This window comes from Lampetra fluviatilis, chromosome 31, assembly GCF_964198595.1.
Source record: "Lampetra fluviatilis chromosome 31, kcLamFluv1.1, whole genome shotgun sequence".
Classification (NCBI taxonomy): domain Eukaryota; kingdom Metazoa; phylum Chordata; class Hyperoartia; order Petromyzontiformes; family Petromyzontidae; genus Lampetra; species Lampetra fluviatilis.
This window is the reverse complement of record NC_136305.1, coordinates 4638125-4656732: the sequence shown is the minus strand read 5'-3', so window position 1 is coordinate 4656732 and position 18608 is coordinate 4638125.

Sequence of the window (18608 nt, the reverse complement as noted above, 5' to 3'; positions counted from 1 at the left end):
CTCACGGACTGGGGGGGGGCAGCCTCACTCAGTCTGGAGCTCCCCAGCGCTGCTCCGAGTCTCAACACTCACGCGGGATACGAGACCCGTCAGCAGCATCATCAGCCTCATCAGCAGTGGTGGTGGACCGAGTAATTCGCCTCCTCTTCGTAGAGTATGACGCTAAAGCCGAGAGAAAGCGGACAAAGTCCGCTACCGGTTCAACATCACCACCACCACCAGCACCACCACCACCATCATCATCGGTCATGATCAATCCACAGCTAGATGAAGAGCCCTCCCCCCTCAATCTGTCGCCATCTCCTCACGCGATCCCGCGATCCAAAGCAGCTGCCGCCCGCGAACTGATCCAATCGCTCCATCTCCGCGGACGACGTGCACCTCCCTGCAATCAAGTATTCATGTGCGCGCACACATCTTATCCTCCGGGCTCATTTGTCCTGATCACGGAGGTACGGCCCAAAGCCCCCGTGGCTCCTGAGTCGCTCCCGCGTGAGACGTTATTGATTACGAGCCGCCGTCTCGACTTATTCCACCACATTTTGAGGGGTTGTTGGGGGGGGGGGGTTTGGACCGAATTCGCCAACCTCTTTTCTCGTTCCGTTCCCCCGGCAGTTTCGGTCGCTCGCTCGGTTGATCGACCGATCCATGGCAAGTGGCGCGTTGTGTTGCGCTAAAGTGTGCGGCTCCTTTCAGCTCTTCCTGAAGGGCCCCCCTGTGTGTCGCAGGCTCATCCCTCCAGCGGTGTTCGTGAGCAAGCATTTGCAGGGCTGCGCCTGTGACTGTCACATGCCCCCCCCCCCTCCCCCCCCCCCCCGACTCACTGATTAGTCCTGCACGAGAGGCATCGTGAGTCGTCGGACTATTTTTTGAGGATGCTCCTGCTGCTGCTTGCAATTTGGGTTTTTTTTTATTTCATTAAAATCTTCACAGCCAATTAACGATGACGCGTTTGCGTGTATTATACACGCGGGAAGACCAAGCCGTAGCACCTGGAAAAACCCCCATACATTGTGTGAAGGGGCAACGCTCTATCCCCCGTACGGATGGAAACAGATGGCGATAAGTTCCCTTGCTGTACCGCCTTCTCCTGCCGAGCGTAGGCCTATGATGGCGTCTCTTCGACGGCCACGGGAAGAGAGTTGCACACGATTCGTTAATGATTTGCATCGGGTTAGGTCGTACAAAACGCGTGTGTTGTATACCGTCCTCCACCCGACACGGATAACTTGTGTAAAAGCGTCACGTGAATCCTAACCGTGCCAAATACACTACTGCCTCAGCGCTGCAACGGTGTTGTTGTCGGGGAGTAACCTCACAGCATTTAAATAGCTAAAGACGCTCCACTGGAAATTACCGTTCAGAATCATACCACGGTGGCGAGATGTTAACCGCTTCACCTGGTATACAGGAGGTCGTGGGTTTGATCCCGACCCTGATGCCTGTATATTTTGAGTTTACATTTTTTTCTCTCTCTCCCCGTGATCGCGTGGATTTTTCTCCGGGTCCTCTGGGTCCCCCCCCCCCCTCATTTAAATGCGTTCAGAGTATTTGGCTGCTATGAATTTCCACACGACGATAAGCTGCTTCGCTGAGTTATCATTTGTAGCGAGGTCCGCTTCTGAAAAAGAGCTGCATAGCTCAGAGGGCCTCACCTGGAACAAATTAAAATAGTTTAAAGTTAGGCTGTTAGCAGTAGCTCATACATTGTGCCCATTTAAACATCGTGAGGTTACTCTACAACAATGCGCCGTTCTGCTACAGCAGTATTGAATGTGGCACGTTTCATTGACGTGCCGCTGTTATTGGACTTGCTGAGGAGGGTTGACGACACACAGTAATCTTCTTGGTTCTTTCGGTAAAGTCACGTAGAATGGAAATAATAAAATACCAAAAATAAAATATAATAAAATAATTCTCACGACGTTTCGGCCACAACGCAAGCAGCCGTCCTCAGGTATAGAACAGGTCTGTCGAGAAGACAGAGTCTGTCTTCTCCACCTGAAACGTCGTAAGAATTATTTTATTATGTTTTATTTTTAGTATTTTATTATTTCCATTCTACGTGACTTTACCGAAAGAACCAAGAAGATGAATCCCTGCAGTCACGAAAGCTTTAAATCGAAAGACACACAGTAATTTACCCCACCTAAGCCGTCAGACATCATCATTCCCTGGGCTCGCTCAGAGAAACGTCCTACAGCAAGTTGACTCATCGCCATCTGTTTTTATCCGTACGGCTCGATAACAAATAGCCACGTGATAGTCAATGTAAGCTCAGACTAAGGTGACACGTGTTTAGGCCGAATGGCATTATGGGGTAAAATTCCACCAGCGCGTAACCATCGGTTAATCTGAATAAAAAAGAAAATGTTTTGCAATTATATATTTTTGTTAGATTTTCTGAACTATAATTGTAAATTTAATCGGTTGTTTGGCTATCAAATTGTCTATTTGCTTGTTTTTGTTTACATATGCTAAGTGTTGTTTGCGTTCACAGTCAGGGCAATGGAACGTTTTATAGTCCGGGGTTTCTCAAACTCCAGTCCTCACGATCCCCCAACGCGCTCCGTCTTTCCGCGTTTATCAATTTGCTCATCCTCCCCATTCCAAAACAAATTAACTCGTTCTACGCTGCACGCGCCCGATGCTTGTTTAACCCGTCCCCACGTGACATGCTAAGCAATTCACGCTGTGTGCGTCACGTAGAACACGTGTACACACACACGGAACACGTGTACTCACACACACACGTGGGAAACTAAACTATTTGTTTTCTATTTTACCAGACAAGGCCTACTGAGTTCATCTTCTTGGTTCTTTCGGTAAAGTCACGTAGAAGGGAAGTAATAAAATAATACAAATAAAACATTTGATTTTATTATGTTTTATTTTTTATTATTTTATTACTTCCCTTCTACGTGACTTTACCGAAAGAACCAAGAAGATGAATCCCTGCAGTCACGAAAGCTTTAAATCGAAAAATAAAAGCCTCACTGAGTTATACAGCACTTTTTCAGAAGCGACCTGGCCACGCAATGTTAGCTCAAGGAAGTGGCTTACCACGCCACTCTGTTGAGCTAACCGCTGCGCCACCGCTCCCACAACTCACGCACGCGTGCGAGGTGTCGTCTCGTTGATGAAGCGCGCCCGTGACCCATGCTGCATGAGGCAGGGGGAAGGAAGCGCGAGATTTACGATGTCCCACCCCCCACCTCCCCCCCTCCCCACCTCTCCCCCACCTCCCACCGCCTCCTCCTCCCCTTCTCGGCCACACCCCCCACCTCCCCCTCCCCCCTCGTCTTCCCCCGTGCCGCCATCGAGTCACGGCTGTCCGCGGAATCCTTTTGAAATCTTCGGCCTCCAGAACATCTGGCAGTTCACCAGCAGGGCTGACTCTGCTGCTGCTGCTGATGATGATGATGAGACACCGAGCATCGAAACCGACGCTGCTGAAATTGTGCACTGCCAGAAGGCTGTTTGACGGATGGGATGTGTAACAAAAATATACTTGAAATGCGTTTATATTAGTTTGTGTGTGTTGAACTTCTTTCGCACCATACGGCACTCCTGTGTGTGTGTGTGTGTCTATCGGGAGCGGTAGTGTAGTGGTTACCGTGCTGCGCCACAAACCCGGCGACTCAAGTTGTGTTCCCGCTCACGACCGCCACCAGTGATGATTCTCTGGACCGGTGACCTGGGCCTCCCACTAGATCGACTCAGCCTCAAATGAGTACCCGGTGCGATGTTGTAAACATTGCCGCTTGGGAGACAAAGGTGGCCGGGAGTGGAGCTGGGTGAACAGCCGTTCTTGGCCTGCATAGATGCTACTCGCGAACAGCACTTGCCCAAACAGTCCGTCAAAGCTATACGGGGGATCTTTCTCTTTTGTTCACGAGTGAGTGAATTAACGTTTAAGTCGGAATTCACACCCATCCTTCAATCGACTTCATAAACAGAACCCGACACCGCGAGACCTTCACATTAGCAAAGTCCTCTTTTTAAGTCGTTGGCATCCTACCAGTGTTACTCAACACACACACACACTCACACACGCAAATACATGCATACATATGAAGTCTGTGATGTATATCAAAACACTCTTAAACTAGCTCAATCGCTTCTGTCATTATTATTATTAATGGGAACGCGATTGCCCTACCTCCTAACATGGGTGCATGACACAATTCTTGGACGCTGTTTACATAGTGGAGGCGAAAGCGCAGCACCCGCAATTGCCGCGCACACTCCACTGATGACGGAAGGGGGCCTCCATGACAGCGAGCTCGAGATAGGCCCCCCTCGAAAACCAAATTTTTTGGCCCGAATTCTTCCACGCCGGCTCGTAAGCCTAGGAAGTGCCTACATTGTTTCTAGATTTGAAGCTTTCGTGACTGCAAGGATTCATACCCTTAGGTTTTTCGGTAAAGTCACGTAGGTAAAAAATAAAAAATAATAGAAATAATAATGGAAATAAAATTATAAATTCACAATAAATCACGAGGCAACGTCGTGATTTATTATATCATTCCCATTATTATTTCTAGTATTTTTTATTTTTTTACCTACGTGACTTTACCAAAACACCTAAGAGTATGCCTACATTGTACCCAAACCGAACGAGAGCAGCCGATCTAATTCAGCCTGACAAGACCGCCCGGTGAAAGTTTGTCATTCACCCACCCCCACGCAACTCACAGATTGCGGTGCCGGTATCGCCCCAACAAATAAAACCTGAACCACCAGCCGGCCGTCACTCCGTGCGCTACCGCATTTGACTGGCGCTGGACCCCCCCCCCATCCTCCCACGACCATCAAACCCCCTTCCCCTCCATCAGCAGGGGTGCCTGAAGCTAGCACCCCGTTCGCCACAGCCTTTGCCACGGCACGCCATTAAGATTAAGAGTAACGCATAAGGCCCCCACCCACCCCCCACGTCCATTCCTGCGTGTGCATTACGAGCATGGGATAACTCCCTTTGCGCTGTAACAACCCCTTCACACTCGCAGAGGCCTACGCGTCCGCCTGTCGAGCGACTGTTGAGGCCGGGTTAATATTGTGCGTGCTGTAAAGACACTGCACTGCAGAGGCAGCGTAAGTGACACCACCATCCTGTGCTATGAACCCGGCCCAGCGGAGTTCGATTTCCCATTGCGGTTGACCAACTGACGAGGGGGCTTTTACTGACTTGGTGACACGACCCTGCTCCTTCTTACATCCACTTGACCCGCATGGTGAAGTATGGACAGAAAGCAGGCGGAGCCTGCTGTCATTTTCCTGGTATGATAAAATAAAATAAATACAATTCTAAACCGCACATGTAATAGCTTGTTTGGGTGGAATAGGGGCGTAGTGGTTCGAGCACCGTGCTATTAACCCAGAACACTTGATTTAAATATCCGGCCACGGTTAACATCATGTGGCGAGCAATCTCAGATCGAGCCCTGGGTATCGCTTTTCACCAACCCACAGTCATCAGTGCGGTGAAGTATGGTTAAATATTCCCCACGATCCACATTCACGGTGAGTGGGTGGACAGCCCTTCACATCCAGCAGTGGATATGTTGACAAAGGGACTGGGTACTAACAGGACCCTGGCTAAGGTTTGGTGTGCGGAGGATAATCAGTCGCATTTTTATAATGACATAACATCACGCGTGTTTGGCAATCCAACAGATAATCCAGCTTTTATTGCCCAGTCGTTTACAATGCAGGATATACATTCACGATTTGTGATTCGTCTTTGTGGGAGTAGGCAACACGAGTAATCTTTTAAATAGTGATACAAGCACATTCTGCGCGGATAATCTCCAATGGTCACTTCAGGAGAAAGCCATCGGCCACCTGAACCTCAAAGATGGCCGCCAAAATAAAAAATGGCCGCCACCAAAATGGCGGCCGTCCGTCTTTTATTTTTAGGATGGCGAACGAAATTGTTTTTATAATTTCTACCATTGTGAAATAAATTGAGCACGTTTCATGCTTCAATTACAATGAAACAAGTAGACTACTCCACTCAGCTATCACAATAAAACTGCATGTACTCTGATGGAATGAGCGAACTACTCCACTCAGCTATCCCAATACAGCCGCGTGTATCCTGGTGGAACGAGCGGATTGCTCCACTTAGCTACCACTGCAGGATGCTGTAGTGGAATGGCTCATAAACAATAACTATACAATTGTGGCATCTTTAATGGTTTGTTTTTAATGCCGTACGATGGAGGAAGACAAATATTACTATTAGTAATTAGTTCACGAAGTCTGTCTTCGCCAAGCAAACGTTTTCAATAAATATAATGATTAACATTTTTTTTTATCTATGATCAGATGCTAACAACCACTCCAAAAACATTATTTTCCCGCTAAAACACTAAATTTGTTGACAACTTGATCCAACTTCTTATATGAAAAAAATATCCAGAGAAAGAACAAAAATTAATTAACTTAATTCTCTTTGAGGGGAAGCGCCTATATTTTACCGTTTTCAAATTATTAAGATTTGAACATCATAAAATGCATATATTTTTTCTTTGAAAACCGCTTGAATCCAAAATATCTCAAAAACAATAATAGATTGAACAATGATTTTCGCTTTAATGTTATTTGCTGTTTAACGCTATGTCAAACGAAAAACCGCAATCTTATATTTTTTACGGTTTCTGAATGACACGTAAACATGTTTATAGGGCATTTAAATCGAGATTTGGGGGCCTTAAAATGAAAAATCACGGATTTTCAGATGTTTCATGTTGTTTGTGTCCTCAAAGATAAATATGTACCAAATATCAGCCTTCTACATTGTCGGGAAGTATCCAAGAGGTCTTTGAGACATACCGATTAAGTTATTCATATAGATAGTATTAATATCATTCAAACACTGATTTTGTGGCCTCTCATTTCCGATGCGCTTTAAATTAACGAGAGGTCTTAGGCGTTGCTGTTCTCCAGGCGTGATGTCTCAGTCGTCCTCTATCCTTCGCTTTAATCGTCAGCGATCATGCGTAGCGGCAGTAGTAGTGGAAGAAAAATTACCGTGCGGCAGGATAGTGGCGATACTTCTTGCGACTTTGGCTGCGAAATTTCTGCGCGCCCGAGCTCGGAACCCGCGTCTTGAAGAAGAGGGCTTCCCTTGCCTATTAACAACCTGGCAGTTCGCCAGCATCGATTCGAACGGGAGCAAGCAAGCAAGGGAGCAAACTCGTGACTGCTGATGAGAGCCAATTGGATCGGCTTCTTAGCTCAATGTGCGGACGTATAAGCCGGGGGGGCGGGGGGGGGGGGAAAGACTGCCCGACACTGGGGCCTGTGCTTTGCTCGTCCTGAATCGATGCTGCTGAAATCGTGCACAAGTCTTAAACGAGGCAGTGGAAGCGGCGGTTTTGCGTGAATAAAATCAAAGTAAGCATTTCTTCTTTTACGTGGAGAAGACAGATGCGTGAAGGATACAGTGTCTGCTTTTTCTATATTTGGAACTCAGATCCGACACGAATGAAATCGCCGCGGACCAGTGGACAAACGAACAGACGCGGTTGGTTAAACGGAGCGAGGCTGGCGAATGAACGGACGGAGTGAAAGCGTGGACGGATGAACGGACAGACGGATAAACGAGCGGGAGGTCGAACGGCCAGACACAGTGACAAACGGGACAGATGCAATGGCACACAAAGGGACAGATCTGTCTAAGGCACAACACAGACGTATAGAGACGGACAAGTAGGCCCGCATGAACGTAGACAGACGGAGGGATTGATGTAAGCAAGCCGATAGACAGACAGAGAGATTTACACGCGTGCAGACAGACATGAAGGTGAGACATCGATTCTCCCGTATAGCTTGAACAGACTTGGGAGGGCAAGTGCTGTAGGCGAGCACATATGAAGGACGCGCACGTATAGACACACACCGTATGTGTAGACACATTGACACAGATAGTCCTGATACGCACACACAAAGTCATGGGGAAATATATGTATATGCACTTACAACAAATAACTAACTCTATAGGCAAATATACAGACCTGTATACTTGCAGACAGCCTCATCGACAGAGAACTTTACAAACAGACTGCCCTACAGACAGGCAATCCCATCTACATACGGCTAACCCTACAGACAGACAGCCACATAGAGAAACAGACCGCCGTGCAGACAGAGAGCTCTACAGACAGACATACGGCGCTATCTATATACAGACAACCCAGCAGATTGACAGACGATACAATCGACAGACATGTCTATACACAGACAACCATATGGACAGACAGCTGTACAGACAGACAGCTCTACAGACAGGCAAGACTGTACTCACAAGTCCACGCCATGAACATCACTGAATGGCTCCGTGCTCTTCCGCGTGCTGGCGTGATGGGATGGTGGGAGGATGTGGTGATGGGAGGATGGGATGATGGGATGACGGGATAAGGGGATGATGGAGTGATGGGGTGATGGGAGGATGGGACGTTTAGATGATGGGATAATGGGTGATGAAACGTTGAACATGTGGGCGATGGGATGATGGGTGGAGGAGGAATGAGACTTTAAGAGAAGTGCGATACAATGCCATGTGGTATAGCATGATGGGGGGGGGGGGGGGGAAGGGGGTGATGGGCTATAAGAAGATGCGTGATGGGGAGGATGGTTGAAGAGTGATGGGGCGATGAGACGACGACGACGACGATGATGATGATGGGTTGATGGGTGATGTTTTGGCGGGATGTCATCTCCCATCACGCTGATGAATCGATGCCGTTGACTGAACACGTGTCTCCCTCTCTGCGCCACTGTGCCGGCTTCTCTCGTGCTGGTGTGATGGAATCTCTCTCCCCCCCTCTCTCTCCATCTCCCCACCCCCCATTGCATTCTCTCTCTCTCTGTCTCTCCCTCCCTGCCTCTCTCCCTTATTGAGCATCCGTCGCTCACTCCCCTCTACTCTCTCTCTCCCTCCCTCCCCTCTGTCCGTGCCTCTCTCTTTCTCTCTGTGTGGATCGTGAGCCTTTTGTGTGGCAGTGTCTATGTAAGTGCGAGTCTGTGTGTGTGTGTTTGTCTCTATGCCTCTCTGTCTTTGGATCTCAGCCAGTCAACCTGTGGCACCTGGGGTCTGCCCCGTGGCCTGCTGACAGGCGGGCGTTCGGCACTTCACGTCGCCTTAAAGTGCACCTAGCCTGGCACAAGCGCCACTTAGCAGCGAATGGCGGTTGTTGTTGTTGATGTCTCTTTGTGTGTTTGTTTTGGGAACGGTTAGCGCGCTGCGCTACGAACCCGGCGACCCGAGTTCGATTCCCCTCTCACGGCTACCAACACCCAGTGAGGATTATTGGAACCGGTCCTGGGCCTCCCCTAGGTCGACTGAGCCTCAAAATAAGTGCCGGCCTTCATAGCTGCACTTGCCCCTACAGTCTGCTAAGGCTACACCGGGGAACTCTGTCTTTCCCGTCCTCTGCTTGGCATGCTGTACTCCTACGTGTCTTCCCCTGTCTGTCTGTCGTCAGATATCCTGTAATGAGCCTCCACGCTTGTCCGTCTCTTTGTCCACTGTGAACACGGCCCCCCACTCAGACACCCGTCGCCCCCCCCCCCCTTCATGCGTGTTCGCTTTGTGCGATTCCACGGCGCATCTGCGGCGAACCGAATGACGCCACAAATTCGCTTTACGCGGGTTGCGGTCGGATGTGAAACAACGATATGTGTGCAGTGTGTGCAGTGCGTATGCACTGTGTGTGCACAGTGTGTGTACTGTGTGTACTGTGTGTGTGCAGTGTGTGTGTACTGTGTGCAGTGTGTGTGTACTGTGTGTACAGTATGTGAACTGTGTGTGTACTCTTTGTACTGTGTGCAGTGTGTGTATACTGTGTGTACTGTGGGTATACTGTGTGTGTACTTGTTGTACTGTGTGTGTACTGTGTGTGTACTGTGTGTGTGTACTATGTGTACTGTGTGTGTACTATGTGTACTGTGTGTGTGTACTATGTACTGTGTGTGTGTACTACGTGTACTATTTGTACTTGTGCACTACTCGATAGGCCGCTGTCTCCACGTGCGGTTTCGCATTGCGCGCCCTATTCTTTTTTTTTTTGGAACGCATCTACCACAAGCACCACTTCTACCGCAGAGAGCGGCCGGAAACATGTGCAGCAAACCCACGAATATTAAACGAAAGCACATGCACTCAGCGCTCTGTCAATCCGCTCCTGGATGAAAGCCTCCCTGCGCCCGTGTAGGGGGCCGTCCATAAATGACGTCACGCACCTGGGGGTGGGGGGGGGGGTCAGACATTTGTGACGATGTGTGACGAGGGGGGGGGGGGGTTTGAGAAATGTGACGTCACATCAAAATGCGCAACTTTAAATATATATAGACAACACGTTCTACTTAATTAACTAGACTTTTTAATAAATGTTTTCTCCATTAACATCAGAGTGCAACGCCACATTAAATACGCACTACAATGACAATAGTTTAAAGCGATTTGAAGCATGTTTTATTGTCTTTTGGGGGGGGGGCAGAGCCTTGTGACGTCATATTTGAGTGGGGGGGGTCTAACTTTTTCTGACGTCGTGTGACGAAGGGGGGCGGGGGGTCAAAAATCGTCCAAAATCGCGTGACGTCATTTATGGACGGCCCCTAGGTCATGGGGGAGTGAGGTGGTTGTTTGACCATACTTCACCGCACTGGTCAGCACGGGTTGATAAAGGGGGATACACAGGGCCCGAGAAACCGATTCGGATATCGCCCGCCACTGATGTGTCCGGGGGGTTTGCTTGCGCGCTGCGCTAACCATTGCACCACCGCTCCCCCCCCCCCGTCCCTGCGTCTTAAGTCCCAAACCACGACCTGTAAACACATGGACCGAAATCAACTTCATGGCAACTTTGATCGATTGTTGCTGGTCGCTCGGCAGAGGCGAGTTTAAAGCACGTGCCGCGCGCAGTGGGCGCTGGCGACGAAGCTACGCGAATAATGAAACACCGATGTGCAATCATCGACAGTCTGGCGTATGCAAATCGTATGCAAATCGTATGCAAATCGTATGCAAATGTTATGCTAATGACGTGTTTATGCGCATACACACGAGAGAGAAACGATACAAATGAGACGGTAGATTTCGTGTCGATTCTCATGTTTGATTTGATGCACTTCCGCCCACAATAATTAATCGAATCGCCGGATTGTGATCAGGTGTGATTAATTGCATTCTCTGCTGTAGTTGTCATCATCATCACCATCAGCACCACCACCATCATCATTACCATCATCAACATCACCACCATCACCGCAATCACCCACACTGCCAATCACACACACCCATACACTGCATAGTGAGAGATGCAGACATAGAGAATGAACGACACAGACATAGAGAATGAAAGAAACGCCCAGAGTGAATGAGAGACAGAGAGACGCACATAATTAAAGAGAATGACAGAGATAATTAAATGACAGGCATAGCGAATGGAACACACAGCGAACGAGTCAGGGAATGATTGACACAGAGAATGAGAGACACTGAGAATCAGACAGAGAATGAAAGAGACAACGAATGAAAGACGGAGAGAATGAGAGATGATGGGGTTGCTTGAGAAGGAGGAAACAGAGAATGAGAGACACAGAGAATGAGACAGAGAATGATTGAGACAGAGGATGAGAGACAAAGAATAAGAGAGACAGAATGAAAGACAAAGAATGATACAGAGAATGAGGGACACTGAGTATGAGGCAGAGAATAAGAGAGACAGAGAATGAGAGAGACAGAGAATGAGGCAGAGAATGAAAGACACTGAGAATGAAGCAGAGAATGAGAGACAGAGAATGAGAGACAGAGAATAAGAGACACTGAAAATGAAGCAGAGAATGAGAGACAGAGAATGAGAGAGACAGAGAATGAGGCAGAGAATGAAAGAGACAGAAAATGAGGCAGAGAATGAAAGACACTGAGAATGAAGCAGAGAATGAGAGACACTGAGAATGAAGCAGAGAATGAGAGACAGAGAATGAGAGACAGAGAATAAGAGACACTGAAAATGAAGCAGAGAATGAGAGACAGAGAATGAGAGAGACAGAGAATGAGGCAGAGAATGAAAGACGGAGAAAATGAGAGAGCCAGACAGGCTACGCGAGAGGATGGGGGGTTGGTTGAGAATGAGGAGTAGGGGGGGGGGGAGACATCGTTCCTCCTCCTCCTGCATCCTCTTCCGCACGTTCTCTCTCTCTCCTCCCTGCTCCAACCTCCTCAAAACGGGAAACCAAGAGAGAATATAACAACAACAATAAAAACTAAATAATAAAATGGCAGTCCCTCTCCCCTTGGCCCCGTTTGGGCGGGGGGTGGAGGCGCCTCCTCCCCGTGGAGCCGTGCGGACGCAGCGACACGGATCGTTGTTGCGAGTGAGAAACGCCGCACAGATGGATTTGTTGTTGTTGTCGTGGTCGTCGTTGTTGCTGTTGTTTGACTACCCCGGCGGCAGGCACACAACCACAACCACTACCACCGCCTCCACCACCACCGCCACCGCCACCACCGCCGCCACCGCCGCCGCCACCACCGTCACCACCGCCACCACCACCACCACCACCGCCACCTCCACCGCTCAGTTGCATGCAGAATTCCCGCACACGCGCACACGCATACGCATACACACGTGTGCGCACACGTGTGTAGGCGCCTTTGTCTTTTGTTGCACATTCTTGTATCAACATTTATATACTTATTTACTTTCCGGCAGGACCCTCGGTGAGTAAAGAGCCATGGGACTCAGTGAGGCTGTCTCCGGGTGAAACAACTCATTCATTATAGTGGGAGGGAGGGGGGTGGGTGGGTCGATGATTGTGCGTAATTGCAATTAAATAATTTGCGGTGCATTATTTTTTAAATTCGCCAAATTGCTTACGCCGGCACGCAACGTATCTACCCTTGCGAAAGACGTCACGGGGAGGGGGAAGGGTCTTTAACGTCGATTCGCGAGCGAAGCGGACGGCGCGTGAGTGATGGCTCAGGGTTCATACCGCACCACCGCAGTGATCACCAGGGCGGCCGCTGGTTTCGAACCGCGAACTTTCTGCAGTAACAACAGCAACGAACAGCAGCAGCAGCAGCAGCAAGCGGCAAGCTTGGGATCAGAAGTTGTATTTGCCTCTTGGTGGAGGAGGTGGAATTCGATGAGCTATGAAGCTCCTTCTCATAACGAACGATGCGACGTAGAAAAAAAGCTTAGTAAGGCACTGAAACGAATTTAATAACCGCTCGTACTTAAAGTGTATTAAGTACAGAGAACTCGCTACCGTTGGGGCCACATTAATGTCACTGATGAAGGAATCCCTTCACCGACTTCCAAACACCAATACATAGCCCCGGGATAAACATCACCACACCCCCCACACCTCCCAGATACACAAGACGGTAAGTCCTCGTTTAACGCGTTGGTAGGCGTAGATGCGTTCCTGAAAAGTGTCCACGTTAAGCGAAACACGCGATGAAGCAAAAACGATTTCCCCAGAAAGAATGTGCCCTGTAACGATAGCGTTTGGCCAGATACGATGGACTCCTACTACTACTACTAGGGACGCGCAGCAGTGAGATGGCGGGACGAATCACCGGGGGTACGCCGCCGTGTTACTGCATCATTACTTGTAGGATGTTGCCGCACCGCTAAGCCGCGCGGCTCAAGAAAATAGTTCGCCGTCGACCGCTCACGGACCGCGTTGTGACGGTGCGCGCATTCCGCGTTATAATAGTCGCACATTTCGCGTTATAACGGGCGCGTTCCACGTTATAACGGGCGCGTTCTGCTTCATAACAGTCGCACATTTTGCGTTATAACGAGCGCATTCCGCGTTGTAACGGGTGCTCATTTTGCGTTATAACGAGCGCATTCCGCGTTATAACGGGCGCACATTTTGCGTTATAACGAGCGCATTCCGCGTTATAACGGGCGCACATTTTGCGTTATAACGAACGCATTCCGCGTTATAACGGGCGCGTTCTGCTTCATAACGGTCGCACGTTTCGCGTTATAACGGTGCGCGTTTCGCGTTGTGCCAAAAGCGTTCCTGAATGGAAGAACCGCGTTCGCCTGAAAATTTCCTTTCACTGAGCAACACCGCCCCGCGTACTGTAGTGTGTCCGAAAGAGGACGTCTTCCCAGGAGAGGGAGCGGTGAAAACGAGGCGGCGTGCAGGTCATGCGCAGGCCACAGGGTGGATGATTCACACGGGTGTGCGGTAGCGTTGGGACGCCTTCATCCAGCAGTGGATTGACCACGGCTGCTGCTCCTGATGATGGTTATGATGATGATGATGACAGGAACAAAACATGTGACGAGACGTATTTTGGATTCCGCATGGTTCAGTGTTAATGCTTCAGGCTCATAGAGACAGACGAATGCATCCGTGGAATTTCATGGGGTTCCGCGTTAATTCCAGAGGCTCGTAGAGCCAGCTTAAGACATCTTGAGGATTTGAAGGATTCAGTGTTAATGCCCAAGGCTCGCAGAGACATCCTCTAAGGCGCCTTGAGGGTTGTTTGGGTTCATTGGTCTGAACAAAAGATAAAATGTTTATTTTAATTTTACCAGGCGAGGCCCACTGAGCTACATAGCTCTTTTTCTGAAGCGACCTGGCCACAAATGATAGCTCAACGAAGCGGCTTATCGTCGTCATCGTCATCATCAAGTGGAACATTTACAGCAGAAGCCAAATACTCAAAACGCGTGCGGATCCTAAATGTTGAGGGTAAAACCGGAGGAGCTGAAGAAAAATCCACGCGGAGAGAGACACGCAAACTCCAAATATACAGCAGCAGGCGTCAGGGTCGGGATCGCACCCACGACCTCCTGTACACCAGGCGAGGTAGTTAACATCTCCTAGCCACCGTGGCGCCCATATTATCTGAAGTATCCGAGAAAATGCAAGAATGTAGGCAGACACAGACACACACATAGGCACACAGCTCCATGGACACTATTAAACAGACACACACAAAGACAAAGATCGCCCGTATAGCCTTAATATACTTTTGGGGCAAGTGCTGTTAGCGAGCACTTATGAAGGGTGGCACGGCACACGGAAGGGTGGGTGGCCAGCACCACGCCCGGCCGCCTTTGTCTTCCCAGTGGCGATGTTCACATACCGCACCAAGTACTCGTTTGAGGCTGAATCGACCTAGGGCAGGCCTAGCCAGAATCGGTTCAAAGCATCGCCAATGGCCTTGGTGGCCGTGGGCAGTGTGTAGTAAGCATCGTCACTGGGGAGACAAAGTCGGCCGGGCGTGGTGCTGGCCACACCACCCCCGCGTGTGTCGTGGCGGCCTTCATAGGTGCTGCTCGCTAACAGCACTTGCCCCGACAGTCTGTTAAGGCTACACGGGGGATCTTTGTGTCTGTGTGTGTGTGTGTGTGTTTTTTTGTTGTGTGCACGTTGTGTGCTTTGAGTTTGCGTCGTCTTATGTGTCGGCCGAGTGTCGTGTCCGTGTTGCCGAAGTCCGAATCATCCATCATCCACCTCTCCCGTCGTGTGTTCCATCGCTCGCTCTAATCACGCCGCGCTCCACACGGGCATCGAGAATGGCACCGATCCAGGCACGCACGCATCTCCCTCGGAGATGGTATTCACATGGATCGACTGGGCCGGGCCCCCCCCCCCCCCACCTCGCCCTCCCCCCGCCCCGTCATGGAAACGTGGAATTGTACACCACTGGCTGAGAGACGTCGCTCGATGGCTCGCCAATTGCCCGTCTGAGCGGGCAGATACTCTAAATGGACTTTCTCTGCACTTCAGTGACGTCATACGGTAACTCGCAGACGCCGCTTTGTGAAATGCGGTGTGTGTGTGGGTTGTGTGTGTGTGTGGTGTGTGTGTGTGTTGTGTGGTGTGTGTGTGTGTGTTTATGCGTATGTGGCGCGGTGTGTAAACATCGTTACTCGGGAGACAAAGGCGGTCGGGCGTGGTGCTGGCCACCCACCCCCTCGTGTGCCGTGCCGGCCCTCATGGGTGCTACTCGCTAACAGCACTTGCCCCAACCGCCTGTGAAGGCTATACTTGGAAGTCTTTGCCTTTGGGCATTGCTGCGTGTGTGTGTGTGTTTATGTGTGGTCGACTCAGCCTCGAATGAATACCTGGTGCGGTGCTTAAACATCGCCACTAGGGAGACAAAGGCGGCCTAGGCGTGGTTTATGGCCACCCAACCCCCTCGTGGAGCGTTCCGGCATTCATAGGTGCTACTCGCTAACAGCACTTGCCCCTACAGTCTCTTACAGGCTACACGGGGGATGTTTGTCTTTTGTATATGTGTGTACGTGTACGTACTGTCGCGTGAAAGGGTATGTGTGTGTGTGTATGCGTACGTGTGTAAACGTGCAATGTGTATATATATGCAAATAATAATAATGCTATGAAGAACAAAGTAATGCATTATATTCGATTCAATAATCTTCGTTTATTTAAGCAATTTCCATCCAAGCATCATGTACAGTACAGACGAGTTCGAAGTAGCAACTGATCAAGTAGCCGATGTCTCCATCACATATCCGTCTCTGCACATGACACCGACACATAATTAAAGTACCATTCATAATAGAGGGGTTTTTTTGGGGTTAGATCGCGTAAATATATAAATGTGTCGTTAAACCCGCCACCACCCGGCACAGCCAACTCGTAAGGTTTGTCTCGTAAACGGAACGTGCCAATTCAAACCTCACTAATTGGCTGTGTCGGCTGGTGGCGGGGTTTAACGCCACGTGTTCAATTTCGCGATCGAACCCAGACTCCTCTCTCTTTGATAACATTGGTCGCGAAAGCCTCCTTACGTGTGAAACAAGACAAGTGTTATAAACATGTCGTTTTTTTACACATCACATCAGCCGCACACACATAGCCGGCCCTGTTTGCGGGAGTGCGTTATTTTACGCGGAATTATTTCAACAACTCGAGCACCGGTTTCGACTGGCAGTGTCTCATCAGCAGTAGTAGTCTGGCTCCCTTGAACACAGTGCGCGTGAACTGCCCGAATGTTTATCAGGCAAGGGCCGGTTTCGACTGGCAGTGTCTCATCAGCAGTAGTAGTCTGGCTCCCTTGAACACAGTGCGCGTGAACTGCCCGAATGTTTATCAGGCAAGGGCCGGTTTCGACTGGCAGTGTCTCATCAGCAGTACTAGTCGGGCTCGCTTGAACCCATCCATGGTGAGTGGTGAACTGCCCGGGACTTTTTTTTTAAAGACGACGGGGGAGGAGCCCTCGCCGTTAGATATGGGTTCTAGCTGGGTGCAATCCTAAATAGAAGATCCTGTAGGATGCCGCAGAATTATCACTCACGTCCTAGTGGAGGAATTGTAAAACGTGCGTCTGTCTCCGATTAGCGCGGTTGGCTACGTACGGTGGTAAAGAAGTCCACCATACATACGTGTCAGCTTATTTAGTTCATGACCGCTGCACTGTAAAGTACTCGAATAATCGAAGTCTCGAAGTGAGAAACAGACACAGACAGAGAGAGGGAGATAGAACGACTCAGAGAGAGAACGACTCAGAGAGAGAGAACGACTCAGAGAGAGAGAGAGAACGACTCAGAGAGAGAGAGAGAACGACTCAGATTTCAGTTTCAAGTTTCAGTTTCATTTATTAGGTATAACCCTGTGGGCCATGCGGCTCTTGACTCGGGCGCAACCGCAACAAAACAAGAACATGAACACGAAACATCTGAAAGTGACTACACGCAACAGAAAAATCCTGGAAAAAACAGAAAAGCCTTCCAGAAAAAACACCGTATTTCAACGCTGTGTGCGTTGAAATACGCTACCAACAATTGCCCAAGTTCTGCAGATCTCTATATATGCTTTTTTTGCCAGCCTATTCTTTAAAAAAAATAGATTTTTTTCATGTTACCAGGTAAGGCCCACTGAGCTATGTAGCTCTTTTTCAGAAACGACCTGGCCACAAATTATAGCTCAACAAAGTGGGCTCATCATCACCACGTGGAAATGTATAAGCAGCCAAATGATCTGAACGCGTGATGTTGTTGATTCTAAATGTGGAGGGAAAAACCGGAGGACCCGCAGATAATTCCACGCGAACCACGACGAGAGTGAAAGACGCAGGCAAACCCCAACTATACAGCAGCAGGCGTCAGGGTCGGCATCGAACCCACGACCTTCGTCTGCACACCGGGCGAGGTAGTTAACATCTCTGCACCGTCTCGCCCCTTCTATTGACGTCCGTTCACGTGAATGTAATTGCTCTGCAGGGACACGCACAACATATCGGGGGGACGTCAGATTTGACTTGGTCGTTAAAACGTAAGCGAGCGAGTGAGCGAGCGAGTGAGTGAGTGAGTAAGTGAGTGAGTGAGCGAGTGAGTGAGTGAGCGAGTGAGCGAGTGAGTAAGCGAGTGAGTGAATGAGTAAGCGAGTGAGTGAGCGAGTGAGTGAGCGAGTGAGCGAGTGAGTGAGTGAGCGAGTGAGCGAGTAAGCGAGTGAGTGAGCGAGTGGACGAGTGAGTAAGCGAGTAGGCGAGTGAGTGAGCGAGTGAGTGAGTAAGCAAGCGAGTGAGCGAGCGAGTGAGCGAGTAAGCGAGTGAGCGAGTGAGTGAGCGAGCGATCTGCTTGGGCAGAGACTTCTCACGG